This window comes from Eumetopias jubatus, unplaced genomic scaffold, assembly GCF_037043125.1.
Source record: "Eumetopias jubatus isolate StellerSeaLion01/CBP00866 unplaced genomic scaffold, mEumJub1_p1.0 scaffold_3, whole genome shotgun sequence".
NCBI lineage: Eukaryota > Metazoa > Chordata > Mammalia > Carnivora > Otariidae > Eumetopias > Eumetopias jubatus.
The window spans coordinates 28,700,072-28,714,165 of NW_028274809.1; the positions used below are offsets into that span (position 1 = coordinate 28,700,072).

General features: G+C 41.1%; 1 protein-coding gene and 1 pseudogene across 8 annotated transcripts in view; both read left to right on the forward strand.

Moving 5' to 3' along the window:
• Positions 1–432: 432 nt before the first annotated feature.
• PLEKHM3 (pleckstrin homology domain containing M3) overlaps positions 433–14,094 on the forward strand; it is a 179,034-nt gene continuing 165,372 nt past the window's right edge. For 6 of the 8 annotated variants that reach the window (XR_003610656.2, XR_015767849.1, XM_028112119.2 and 3 more), the window contains exon 1: positions 433–550. The gene's annotated coding sequence lies outside the window, so the exon portion shown is untranslated. Of the gene's footprint in view, positions 551–702; positions 805–14,094 lie in introns of those variants that run through there. The other 2 variants (XM_028112121.2, XM_028112120.2) reach the window with 2 other exon arrangements.
• On the forward strand, positions 11,280–11,408 carry LOC114216030 (U4 spliceosomal RNA; annotated as a pseudogene).

Genomic DNA, 14,094 nt, shown 5'->3' on the forward strand with positions numbered 1-14,094 from the left:
CTGCTGTCTACAACAGGGCAGGACAGCGAAAATGGATTTTCTCCGCAGCTCCAAACCTGAAATGAGAAGCAACCTCCAGGTTGTAATAGTCCTATTTTCAGAAAGAACTTATCTGAGTAATTTTCGGAGGGAGCTGCTAAAAATGGGTCCAATCCTGTATATGTTCCCAGTGAAATTTTCCAATTGCAAACATCCATTTGGGCGTCGGGAGGAGCAGGGAGGAGACTCTGCGGCACCCGCCATTGTTTCCAAAATGTGTGTGACAAAACCCTGTGCAGAAGGAAACAGAGATAAGGCCCGGCGGTGCTGTCAGGCCCTGCTCCGCGGCCGGGTCCTGGGGCAAAAAAAGACGAGTCTTGCGACCTGGAACCTTGTGTGTCGGGTCTCGCTTCCCGGGTGGCTGGGGGGAAGCATTTAAGAGCGGGACCGCGAGCCGCGCTTGTAAACAGACCGCCGGGCTGCGATGGTCGGCGGCCAGACGGGCTGTCACGGTGAGGCCGGCTTGCTGCGAAGCCGAGCCCCAGCCAGGAGTAGGCTGCAGGCCCCGCAGGTGAGGGGAGAGGCCCAGCCGGCGGCCAGGGGAGAATCCGCCTGCTTCTGTGCTGCCTGGCTGGCCAGTGGGGGAAGGGTGTGGGCATGACAACGTTGTAACATCCGAGGGTATCCCTGGGGTGGCGATGATTTTGCTGTTTCTTCCGTACTCTGGTTTTGATTTCGTGCTGGAGGCTGCACTACAGTGTCGTGGATAATGGGCGAGGGGAGATTACATGATACATTGTCTGCTGATTTTTAGACATCGGGTGTGTAAGTAGAAAGCAATTTGAAATAGCTGATCCCGTCCTGTGCGTTGTTTTTAGTCTCCCTGCTTCCTGGGTCCTAGAAACCAAATCTCAGCAGAGCCTATCACTCACCTCACGCCGGGGCTCCTCGAGCAACAGCGATTGTTCGCTCTGTGGACTCCGATCATTTTTAATGTGTAGTAAATGATACCGTGTGACTGATGACAAGCATGATTTGGTCTTCTGTGACAGGATTACTAAGCTGAAAAACCAGGATAAGGAAATTTCAGACCCACTCAATAAATGAAATGTCTACTGAGATATATAATTGAGGATAAACTGAGATTGGTCTAGATTTATAGCTTGCAAAACAGGGCAGATTTGAATTTAACAGGTTAAACTGAAACTGAGCTATGCTGTTGTAAACTCATTTGGAAGTTTTTTCCCTTCTTTTTTAATCCTTGGAAAAGAGAAACTTTTTTTTTCTTTAATATTTTAATTTCAGTAGTCACAGTGAATTGCAATGTGTATTCATTCATAAGGTTTTTATTATAAACTGCCTACATGTAAGCTTTAATTGTACGTATAATCAAATACAAGGCAGTTTTCATTTCATTAACTTTGAAAATGCCTTCACCAAAAATTGGGCTATATATAGACATGTCTCCATCACATAGTCTAACTTTTATTTTTATTTTTTTTAAAGATTTTATTTATTTGAGAGAGAGAGAATGATAGAGAGCACAGGAGGGAAGAGGGTCAGAGGGAGAAGCAGACTCCCTGCTGAGCAGGGAGCCCGATGTGGGACTCGATCCTGAGTCTCCAGGATCATAACCTGAGCGGAAGGCTGTCGCTTAACCAACTGAGCCACCCAGGCGCCCTAGTCTAACTTTTAGTTAGTAGAAGAGTATTAGATTAAATTGCACATAGAAAGTGTTTTGTGGGCGCCTGGGTGGCTCAGTCGGTTAAGTGTCTGCCTTTGGCTCAGGTCATGATCCCAGGGTCCTAGGATGGAGCCCCACATCCGTTCCTTGCTTAGCAGAGTCTGCTTCTACCTCTGCTGCTGCCCCTCCCCCTGCTTGTGCTCTCTCTCTCTCTCTCTCTCTCTCTCTCTCTCTCTCTGTGTCAAATAAATAAAATCTTTTAAAAAATTTGAAAAAAAGAGAAGCGTTTTGAAAGCAAGTACATCAAAGAGATAATATAATATGAGTTTGTCTTTAAAATGAATATTTGCACAGTGTAATGGTTCATAGCAAGAACTATAAAGCCAGGCTACCTGGATTCTAGTTCCTGTGTAGCTACTTCCTATTGTATAATGTTGGGAAGTTACCTGCTGTGTTTCTGAATTTATAGACCGAGCTTAATAATAGTACTGATCTCATAGGGTTGTTATGAGGATTAAATGAATTCGTATTTTTGAAGCATTAAGAACAGTACATGTAATAATTGCTGTATACATGTTTGTTAATAAATACATAAGGGGTACCTGGCTGGCTCGGAAGAGCATGTGACTCTTGATCTCCGGGTCATGAGTTCAAACCCCACGTTGAGTGTAGAGATTACTAAAAAATAAAATATTTCATTGATTTTTTTTCTAAAAATATGTATAATAAAAATAAACCAGTGTTGAAAGTAGAATGGTGGTTGCAGAAGCTGGGGGAGGGGCAAAATGGAGAGTTTTGTTAAATGAGTATAGTTTCAGTTTTGCAAGATGAAGAGTTCTATAGATTGGTTGCACAATGTGAATGTACTTATTACTGAACTGTACACTTGAAAATGACTAAGATGGCAAATTTTATAGGTATTTTCCCACGATTAAAATTTAAAAAAAAATATCAGGGTTGGCAAAGTTAGGTATTAAAAATTCTTTTTTTTAGGAGGGGGAGGGGCAGGGAGAGGGAGAGAATCTTTAAAAAAATTTTTCTTAAGATTTTATTTATTCATTTGACAGAGAGTGAGAACACACAAGCAGGGGGGAGGGGGATAGGGAGAGGAAGAAACAGACTCCGGACTGAACAGGGAGCCCGATGCAGAGCTTGATCCCAGAACCCCGGGATCACGATCTGAGCCAAAGGCAGATGCTTAACCAACTGAGCCACCCAGGCACCCAGAGAGGGAGAGAATCTTAAGCAGGCTCCATGCCCAGCACAATGCGGGGCTCAATCTCACAACCCTGAAATCATGACCTGAGCCAAAATCAAGGCTTAACCAACTGAGCCACGCAGACGCCCCTCAAAATTCTTATTAGCACACAGTAGCCCCATCCACAGTTGCCTTTGCTGTTGTGAAAATGCAGCTTCTTACAGTCATCAGTAAGGTTCATTTATTTGGTAAATTCATGCAATTGAGATTTAGCATAAAGAGCATGAACAAATGGTAAGAAACAACACCTATGACTCTATAGCAGGCAGAATTTTAAAAATGCCTCTCTACCAAGATTGCATGCCCTAATCCGTGCAACCTGTAAAGATGATGAATTACCACTCTTTTGACTATATTATGTTATAGGACACAGTTGAATTTAAAATGGGGAAAATATGTGAGTAGTACTAATCTAATCACAGGAGCCCATAAAAGTGGAGAGCTTTCTCTGGCTGGGGAAATCCAAACTATTTGAAGCTTGAGGAGGAACAACATACTGTTGCTATTTTGAAGGTGGAGGCAACACTTGAGAAGGAATGGAGGAGACTTGAAGAATGCAGGATGCCTAGAATTCTGGGGGTGGCCTAGCATGGAAACTGGAACCTCAGACTTGGGGGCACAACCTAAGAACTGAACTATGCCAACAACCTGAATGAGCTTAGAACTGGATTCTTCACCAGAGCCTTTAGAGAAGAGTCCAGCCTGGCCAACAACACCTTGATTTTGGCCTCTTGAGAGAGACCCTGAACAGGGAACCCTGTCAAGCTCACCCAGACTTCTGACCTTCAGAATTGTGAAATAAGAAATAGGCGTTGCTTTAAGCTACCGAGTTTGGGGAAATCTGTTATATAGCAATAGAAAACTAATACAGACTCCAACAGAGAAGTGGGCAAAGACAGGAACAGACTATCCATAGAAGAGAAAATTAAGTGACTAATAGACGTATGAAAATACGTTCTCTTTTCATTAGTCAAAGAAATGAGGATTGGAACAACAGCAGGGCCCCATTTTTCCAGCTCTTAAGTTAGATTGTTAACAAATTCAGTTCTTCACATTAGTTAGTGTGCAGTGGAGCAGATACTCTCAAATGCTGTGAGGGGTGAGCAAATGGTATAACCTTTCTGAAAAGCTCGTTGGCTGAATGTATGAACAGCCTCACTAATGCTCCTACCACTTGACCTAATACTCCTAGCAATCGATCCAAAGGAACTTAGAAATATTTTTACAGTTAATGTTCACAAATGCTTAGTGTAGCTTTGTTTTCTCATAGATAGATGGATTTTAGCTTTAGGCTCTAGACCCAGGTTAATTATACAAGTGGAAAACAAAGAACTGTGATGGATATGTAACCATTTGCAAAAAGAAGGACATCTGCATGTTCTGGCTAGGAGAACCAAGCTGGACCCAGGCTGGTAACATCTGTGTTACAAAACACCCAATGCTAATATTCATTGAATATTTATCAGATACTTGACATTCTCTATTCCAGTTTAATCATGTATGCAGCCTTTCCATAATACTTGAAGTCAAGCTATACATTTACATATTTAAGAAGTAGGTAGGTAGATGGGTACTACTTTAATTACTTGTTTCAGAAGACCTGATTTTAATAGGAACCTGGAAAAGATTAAATCATTTTGGCAGATTTTTTAGGATTCTCCATCTCTAGACAGTTTCCAGGAGCAGCAGAGCACTATTTCATTTTCCCCACTGGTTCCCTTTCCTATTTTCATTGTGCTCTGTTCTCACACACCTACAAGAAATGTCCAGAAACTGTCTATTGCTCCATTGGCACTAGCCAGATGGTGATTTTCTTCATGGGGAATGTTAATCCCTTAGAAGAAACCGTGTGGAAGGATGTCTAGCTAGGAATTGCTTTTTTCTTCATCCTTTTTCTTTTAAAGTGATTTTGTATTTGGTTCATAAGTAGCTGAACCGTAGCTTAGAGCTTCTAGTGCAAGCTAAAAATTCTGAGAACTGAGTACTGAGTGACACTATGATAAAAATGACCACCAGTAGTAAATTCCATGCATTGGGTATGCTCTCCTTCATGGGCTCCTATGGATATTACCAGACAGATAATAAAAAGCCCACATAATTTACCTTCATACTGACAATAAGGTAAAGACTGTGTTTAGTCTGTGGATGTAATTAGTCTTGATGGCAACGTGAGTTATGAGCAAAAACTAAAGTTAAAATATTGAGGCCATTGTATTGAGATGTCAGGCATGCTATTTTCATTAACATTTTGTTTCTTTTTCATACACATTAACTGTTAATTTGAGTTATGTGTTTCATATTGGATTCTTCGATTATATGCCATGTTTGTGAGTACGGTAGAGATTTGTTTGTCCACTTACCTTGATTAGTGTAACGAATTTTTTTTTAAAGATTTTATTTATTTATTTATTTGAGAGAGAGAGAGAGAGAGCACATGAGAGGGGGGAAGGTCAGAGGGACAAGCAGACTCTGCTGAGCAGGGAGCCTGACGCGGGACTCGATCCGATCATGACCTGAGCCGAAGGCAGTCGCCCAACCAACTGAACCACCCAGGCGCCCCTAGTGTAACCAATTTATAATTCAGTACAAACTAAAGCTGCCTGGTTCTGAGTTATCCAGTTTACTTGTGACCATTTGTCTAATGGGGAAATAATATCCACTAAATATCCACTTTACTTTGTGGCTTGTATATGTGATTGTAAATGTAGGTTTCAGTCACAGAACAGGGAACATGTTAGAAAACATCAGAAAGGTGACCAGCAGTTTTCATGCTCCAGGAAATTGACTAAATGATAGTTTCCCACGTGTTCTTGATCCATTTGAGTCAGCACTTTAGCTTTTCCAGAACAACTTCTCTTCTACCCTCAGGGATTCATTGATTCATTGACTGAACAAGTAAGAGTTGAGCACTTGTTTTTACCGTGACAGATAGCTCTTGTACTTGGAGCCAGGAGCACAACTTTGAATAAAACAGGTACAGTCTTTGCCTTCATGAAACTTATGGTTTAGTGGTGGAGACAGACAAGTAAACAGGCCAATTTACACAGCGTGAAAGGCATTATAAATTAAGATCAGAATGCAGTGGGAACACATAAGAGGGATGACTAAAACGGACGTGGGAGGTCAGGGAAGAAGTGACACTTCAGCAGAGACCCAAAGGCTGAATTAAAATTAGCCAAGTTGTGTCCCTGTGTGTTGTGGGGTAGAGGGTAAGAGGGAGATTCAAGAGATGAGCCCAGGAAAGTGAGTGGCAGTGAGCTCTTACAGGCAGTGTTAAGGAGTGTATGGTTTTTTCCAGAAGACACCAGGGTTTTAATTTCGGAAAGCCCACTTCCTTTGCAGTGTGGTGACTGGATTAGAGGAGGGCAAGACTGAAGGGAAGAAGACTGGGTGGTGGTGTCTGAACTAAGACAATAAAGAGAGGAATGGGTAGATGTGAAGGATGTGGTAGAGGTAGCATTAATATAACTTGCTCTTTGGAGTGATTGCGGGTGAAGGAGACAGAAGGGTCAAGGGTGCTGTTCACTTTCTGGGGCAGATGATGGTGTCCTTCACTGTATGGACAATACCAGGTTGAGGGGCAGGTTGAGGGTAAGATGAGGAGCTGGGTTTGTGCACATTTAGGAGTTAGGGGACATCCAAAAGGCAGTTGCATTTGTGGGTCTAGAGCTCAGGGGAGTAATCGGGTCCTCATCCACCACATGGACTGCCGCTGAAGCCACAGAAATGAAGATCACTCAGATAGAAGAGGAACTAATAGGAGGGTTATAGGGGAAATGGAGGAATACCTGTATTTATGATATGAGCATAAGAAGGGGAGCTCATGGTGGGGACTGAACTGAGCATCCTGAGATAAAGGAGAAACATCAGAAGAGGCTGCATCGGTGTGTTCGTGAGAGCAATGCAGAGTGGGTGTTCAATAGGTCAGATACTGCTGAGGGGTCAAGTCCGACGTGCAGTGAAAAATCTCCTGGGTTTAGCAACAAGGAAATTGTTGATGACCTTTGCCTCTGCAGTTTCAGCTGGGGCAGAACCAGATTGCCTCTGGGGGGCGGGGGGCGGGGGTGCGAATGAATGGGTGGGGAGAAGTAGAGTCAGAAAGCATAAAGAGCAAGTTTCTCCTAGAAACTTGGAATTAAAAGGTAGGAGGAGAAAATGTTTTAGCTGTAGGGGAACTTGGAGGGCAAGGGAGGGTTTTACTTACTTGGTTTTTCTTCTTTGAGGAGAGATAATCCTTTTGAATCATCATGCACTTGCATTATTGAATCTCCCCACCCCAAGACCACCAGAAAAGCAGAAAACACAGTAACTCTCACTGCCTTGAACAGTGCAGGCATTCCTTGAGTAGATTAAAACCTATCTCAGAGTTTCCTGAACCGATTGCTGTCACCCCTCTGTACCAGTTCGTTGGTTTATAATGAGAGGAGATCAAAGAGAATGCGGACCCTTTCCCTGGCACCACACAGCCCCTGTCTGCGTCCTGTATCCTGTGCTTTGGAGTTCACAAAGCACTGCATTATGTCATTTGACTTGCTCTCCAAGAAAACTTTTGAAGAGGGTTGGACAGGTATCCTTATTTGACCTGCATCAATGTAACTGGAATTCAGGTTCACATAGCTTGCCCAGAATCACACCTCTGGCCATTGTGCATGGAATGTTGAAACCGAGGTCTTCCAGTTCTAGGTCTTATGGTCCCAAAGTGATTGTCCTTCACTGAAATGTTAAATATGATGTCTATGGATTCCTGGTACCAGTGTGGTCATATCGTCTTTCAGTAGACTTAAGAAACAAGACTGAAGGTTGAGGGTCAACTTTGTTACTTTGATTGAGCCCCATGTACAATGATATTCTTACCCCTATTCCTCCCCCAAAAAAGTTCAGTTGGTTTTAGAAGGAGGCACTTTATTTCGGCATGCCTTAATAGTTAAAATATGTTAGAATTATCTATAGTCACATTTAATTTGAAAATATTTCTTTAATCCTTTTGACAGAAACACTTATTAGCAGTTTTTTTTTTAAGTAAACATTTTTTACAAGTGTTTCTATTTATTGGCTAAATGAAAAATGATGTCTGAGGGAAACATTAGTAAAAGGTTTGGGCAATTAGGACTATGTCAACATTTGCAAAAGCACTTATTTGGCCTAAATGAAGTCACAGTTATTATTCTCTTGCAGACATTCCAAGTAATGTGTTCAAGGTCACTAAGAGAATTGAGGTTAGCTGTTTAGTTAGAGAACAGCTTTTTACTCTGTTTGTTCAGGGACCTCTCATCCACCATTCCCTCAGAGAACTTACAATGACACAGAAGTATTACAGACATGATTTTTTGAATAAATTAAGTATAAACTGTTTCTCTGGGTGTAAAGATGATAATTAGCATTTAACTTTCTGAGTTGTGGGATTAACAAAGATTTAAAAATAAATAGTTTAAATAATTATTAATAATAAATAATTTAAAGTTGCTGATGTTTGACACTAAAATTCAAAGCACCATGTATGTAAAATTTTAGTTGTCTTATCTCAGGGTAATTAATTTGCTATTAAATGCCATACAGGGCTGTATGTGCATTTTAGAGTCTTACTTCCACTCACTGGCCATATTACTTTGGACACATAACTTGGTCTGTTTAAATCTGAGTTTCCTTTTCTGTAAAGTGATAATAATAGCAGCTCTCCGATAAGATTTAACAACATGATGCAGATAAAGGGCTTAAATAATGACTGCCCTTAGTAAGTACTCAAAAATATTAGCTATGACTTCTTAATCTTGGTCTTGGCTCAGGAATTATAAGAACTGTCTTTATTTTGTTTTTAAATATTTTATTAACTACATCATTCCATATTTAAATGTGTCCATCTACATTGAATAAGCCCTTTACGGGACATTTTTAATGAGTTTAGTAGTGGTAGTCTTGGATGATGAGCAGCTGTTTGAGTCCCAGTAATCATATGCCTATCATCTTAATGTCAAATCAAAAGAGCTGAAGAGTGGTGCCCGGGTGGCTCAGTCGGTAAAGCGTCTGCCTTTGGCTCAGGTCATAATCCCAGGCTCCTGGGATCGAGTCCCATGTCGAGCTACACACCCAGTGGGGAGTCTGCTTGTTCCGCTCCCTCTGCCCCCTCACCCCTCTTTGTTTTCTCTCTCTCAAATAAATAATCTTTTTTTTAAAAAGTTAAAGAAATATGCACCAATCAGAACTCCAGAATGTTTACATGCTGCTGCACTGTTTTCTAAAAATTCATTCTATACTCATGAATATAGTCCATAATAAAAGAAATTTAAATCCAGAAATGGAGATGAAAATATAGTTTCTATTGTTCTCCTCCTGCATATTTTGTAAACTTTTCCTTTGTTCTGTTTGATGGACAGATTTTTCTGACCTTCATGTTGTACATTGTAAAATAAAGACTCATCCTATTATTTTACCTTACCTTGTTGTTATCTTTGAAGGTCATAGCCTGTTTTGTCTGCCTCTGCCAGCCTTGCTTATTTCCTGACAGAATTGTAAGAGGCTGCTTGGTAGTCAAGGTTGTTGTCACAGATTAAGTAAAAAAGGGAGGGAGGGGTCATGGATGCAATTCATCACTACTGAGTATTGTGTGTCCTTTCAAATAAGGAGTCACCTTTTGCTTAGACCTTATCATGGGTCTGATACTCTCAGGATGCCATTAAACAAAGACCCAAGGCTCACTTTTTAAAAGATTCAGTTGTAGCAGAGAACGAAAAAAAAATCATTTAATCACTTCTAATGTACATTCACCCTACGTGCCCATGGGAACTGGTTTGTGAGTATGTGCTAACCCATAGGCTGATTGTTGTTTTGAAGGTTAAAGTTGTAAGTATTTTCCCTTCTGCTAATCAGCTACAGTGACCTAAGGAATTAAAGTCAACAGGAAATGAGGCATTTATTGATTTCCCATGACATCCCAGCCACGCAACAGAGGCCTTCTGTTGGCCAGTGATGTTTCTGTGGGTCAGAAAGACTTGGGCAACTTGTGAAGAGCTCTCTGCATTGGTGCCTTCCATTTGTGCCATTGTTAGTGTACTTGGAGCTTACCCTTTGGTGGAGCCTCTGAAGCTCTTACCAGAGGTTGACAGCTTCATGCCAGAAGCAGCATCATTTCTAGAGCAGGTATGATTGGTTTGGTTGGTTGTTTACTTTGTCTTTGGTTTCTTCCAACTGAAGTCATCTCTGTGTAGACTGTTAGGTCATTTAATTGTGTTTGGTCATTATGACTCTTTATTATCTCTTGATTATTAATGATTACTTATTTATGTTCCCATAACACCCTTTGGATACTTCTGTTAAGGCACTGTTTACACTTGGTTTTATGTTGTTCCCCCACCAGCTGTTACGTGCTTCTAGGGCAGCTCTGGTTTTGTGTCCCTAGCCTCTATTATAGTGTTTGGGTACTTGGTCCATCCTTGTAAAGGCTTGTTGAGTATAAATGGTTGTGTGGTTAGGAATCAGCTAGCTTCTAATAGGAATAGTAATTGCTTTAGATTTTACAAAGAGCTTTCACATACATTATCTGCATTTGTGCTTTACAATTCCCTAAGGTAGATGGGGGCAGGCATTGGCAGGATTTCCATTTTGCAGATAAGGAGGGCCCGAAGTCCTGAGTCAGCCTGACTTGCTTGTAGTCCTTCAGCTTAGAAGGCAGTGCTGGGACATTAACCCTTTCTGGTCTCAGAAATTTGTGTTCTCATTGCCACACCTCTGTCCCATTGAACAAACTCAAAACTGAGTGGCAAATTGTTGGATTCAGTCTACTCACAGTTTATGGTTCTAACATCAGGGCCTCTACGTGATTTAAGTTGATTTAAAAGGTAATTGAACTTGGTTGGCTCAGTGATTAGACAGGGATTCCAGGAACCTCTTTTTGTTCCCCACAGGGCCTTTGAATGACAAGAGATAAGTCATCTTGGTTTCTCTTTCATCATCTTTAAAGTAATCCTGCTACTTTTTCTTACCTCTCTCGGTTTACTACTAGTTTTTATCAAGAAGCTTATCAAGCACTTTATAAACCGTACTCTAAGCCATGCATATGAAAATGATTATTCTCAGTAGAGCCAAATGGTTATATGAATTGATGAAATCTTTAAAGCTACTTCCCTGGTTCTTTTTGGGTAGCTTGCATAGCGGGGTCTCAGTGAACCTCCCTGGTGGTTGTTACCTTCATTGTTGTGATCTGTCATGTATTCAGCTGATGCCAGCTGGCTCGGCCCAGGTGGCACCTGCATGGACTAGGAAGTTATTCCCTGTTGCAGTTGGAGGCTGACTGTAGCAAGATGTGATTTTTATGATGGAAGTTTTCACCTACTTCACCTCAGTCCTAGATAATTTGAGTGTGTATTTTTTGTGCCGTGGCAGTATCGTAGCCAATGAGGTTTATCTGAGGCACGATTATTGCTGTTTTTTAATCTCTATTCCTTGCTGTGGAGGTAAAGGGAAGTGGAAAACATTTGAGTCTGTATCTTTAGACACATAACTGAAATTTGTGTCTGTTTGGTTTCTAAAAGCGCGACATATTAGAACTCTGGTGGTTTTATGAAATGGGATTCCCCAATCAGGAGCCTTGGCTTTCCAATCCAGTGGTTGACATAGGGGCATAGTAACATTACTGCCTACAATGGCAAAGCGGTCTGAGATTTGAAGTGCCATGCTTACATTTAGGTTAGTTTCTGGGAAAACATCTTGGGGCATCAAATGTCTCAGTGATTTTTGCAAGTGGCAAACAATAAGCAAGCACAGAGATGTACTGAAAAATGCTTTAAATTGATTGCCTGGTGTATTTCAAAGGGAACATCTCTTTACTGGTATTAGAAAGAGCTTAAGCTCTAAGTCAGTGGAAAATGAGACCAGCCCAACTACTGATTTGCAGTGGTTCACAAAACAATTCCCTAGTGCTGCATACGTGCTTTTGCTTCTATAAAAGGTCTGAGTGAGGTCTTGGCTGCCTGACCCTTGCCATGTTATTTTTAAACCTGCTTTCTGTAGCATAGAAGCTTTCTCTACCAAGAAAAATCTTAAAAGCTCAAGTCAACATATGTTTTGTCAGATTTTACTTACATGAGCTTATAATGACTTCAAATGTACTTTTGCCAGAAAATCAGGGTGGTATTTATATTTACAGATGTCAGTGCTTTGAAAACTTACTCTTTATTCAGTTGTTCATTCAACAAATATTTACTGAGCAGCTATTGTGTACTAGCCATAGTTCTAGGCCCAGTGGGGGTTATAAAAATGAAATGGTTTAAAATCACCACTCTGAAGTTGCTATAAGTCCGGTAGGGTAGGTGTGTGACCTCAGGCAAATTATTTGTCTTTGAGCCTCCATTTTCTGTCTGTAAAATGGAGGTAATAATACTCACATTATACATCGTGAGGCTTAGAGATGTACCAAGCAGTGTAGCGGGCACAGTAGGGGCTTTTGATAAATTATTATTATTGTCATCATTTCAGAAAGAACAGGCAGCATGCAATGTATGTTGTGGGGACAGAGTACCAAAGACATCCTGTGGGAAATTTAAAGAAAAGAGCAGGCTGTTTTAGGATCAGGGATTACAGAAAGCTTGTGGAAGAAGTGGCATTGAATCTTGTAGAGTGGATAGAATTTCATAGGTAGAGCTGGGGAGAGGGTACCTCAGAGGTAACTGTGTTAAGTAAAGTTTTGGAGTTGGGAGAACAAAATTTGAGTGATGGCATTGCAGTTTGGAGGAAGAGTATATTACAGAAGAGAAGTGAGCAGTTGGGCAGGCAAGCTGGGCCGAGGCTGTGAGAGGTTTAGAGTGTCAGGTGAGCAAGTTGGCCTTGTTAACAGAAACTTCATTGAAGGATTTTATTTGCTACTGTTCCCCCAGTGCCTAGAACAGTGCCCAGCCCGTGGTGAGCCTTCAGCAAATATTTACTGAATGAATAACTGATTGTGATTTTAGACAAATTGAGCTTAATTTTGTCATGAGATAAGCCAGGTAGAAAAGTCTTAAGAATAGTTGGGAACCTAGGACCAGAGGTCAGGCCTGAGCTTGAGACCAACAGTGGACATTTGGAAGGCATGAACATAGAAGTAATTATTGACAAGCATGGATAAATGGACCTCAGGAGAATATGTAGCTGTAGTTAGAGAAGAGAGCTCAGGCAATGCCCACATTTGGTGAAGGGACCAGTAAGGAAAGAAGAAAGATGGAGACCCAGAATGAGGCAGTAGAAATGAGAGGAAAGGTCAGAGCATGTGATGTCTGTGAGGCCGCAGAGATGTTTGAGGAGGGGTTGGTTAATAGTGTCAAGGAGGGTCAGGACTTGGAAGAACATTAGTAGTTGTGTACTGAGGAAGTCTCTGCAGAGCTCTAGAAGGGAGGTTCAATCGAGTGGGGCCTTGTACCAGGTTGAGGGTGTAAGTGGGCACAGCACATTCTGGGACTTTGCTTGTTTTTTTTTTTCAAGGTTAGTGTTATTTGCTTTTTGAGCATATATGTAAACAGACAGTGTGCCCACATTATATATATATAATCTGATTCCAAGTCAATACTGGACAAAACACACCTAACTATTGATTTATTTTCTCTGAGTTATGATGAGATCATGACTGATTATTTTCTTTGCCATATCTGTCAGTATTTTCCAGAATTTCTATGAATATTTATTGCTCTTAGAACTGGGAAAACACTCTGCCACTTATTTTTTTTTTAAATGTTATTCTCCTGATGTGTTAACGTAGCAATAGATTGCTCATTTATTAAAACTTGTATAGAATGTAGCCTTCTAACGTTCCTCCTGGGCCTATGAAATGGGATTCCATCTGTGTTTGTCACCATCCTTTTCCTCCGAAAGACCCCTGAAGCCCTTATGAGGTCCACAGCGACACCATGTCCTTATCTGCTGTTCGGGGGTGGCCTGTGCTCCGTTCACATGCCTACGGTGTCGTTAGGTCAAAGCACCTGAAAAAATCATTATCTCTTGTAGCCTCATAGTCCAGAAAGGTATTTTCGTAGGGTCAGATCCTTCCATGGTGGATTCTTGACGTTATATAATTAGATATATAGATAATATAAATATAGAGATAATTAGATATGTATATAACATATATAAAATATATATTAGAAAATTTTCAGTCAGCTGCAGCCTTAACCAAAGTGAAGAACACATGAGAGCCACATATGCTGACCGT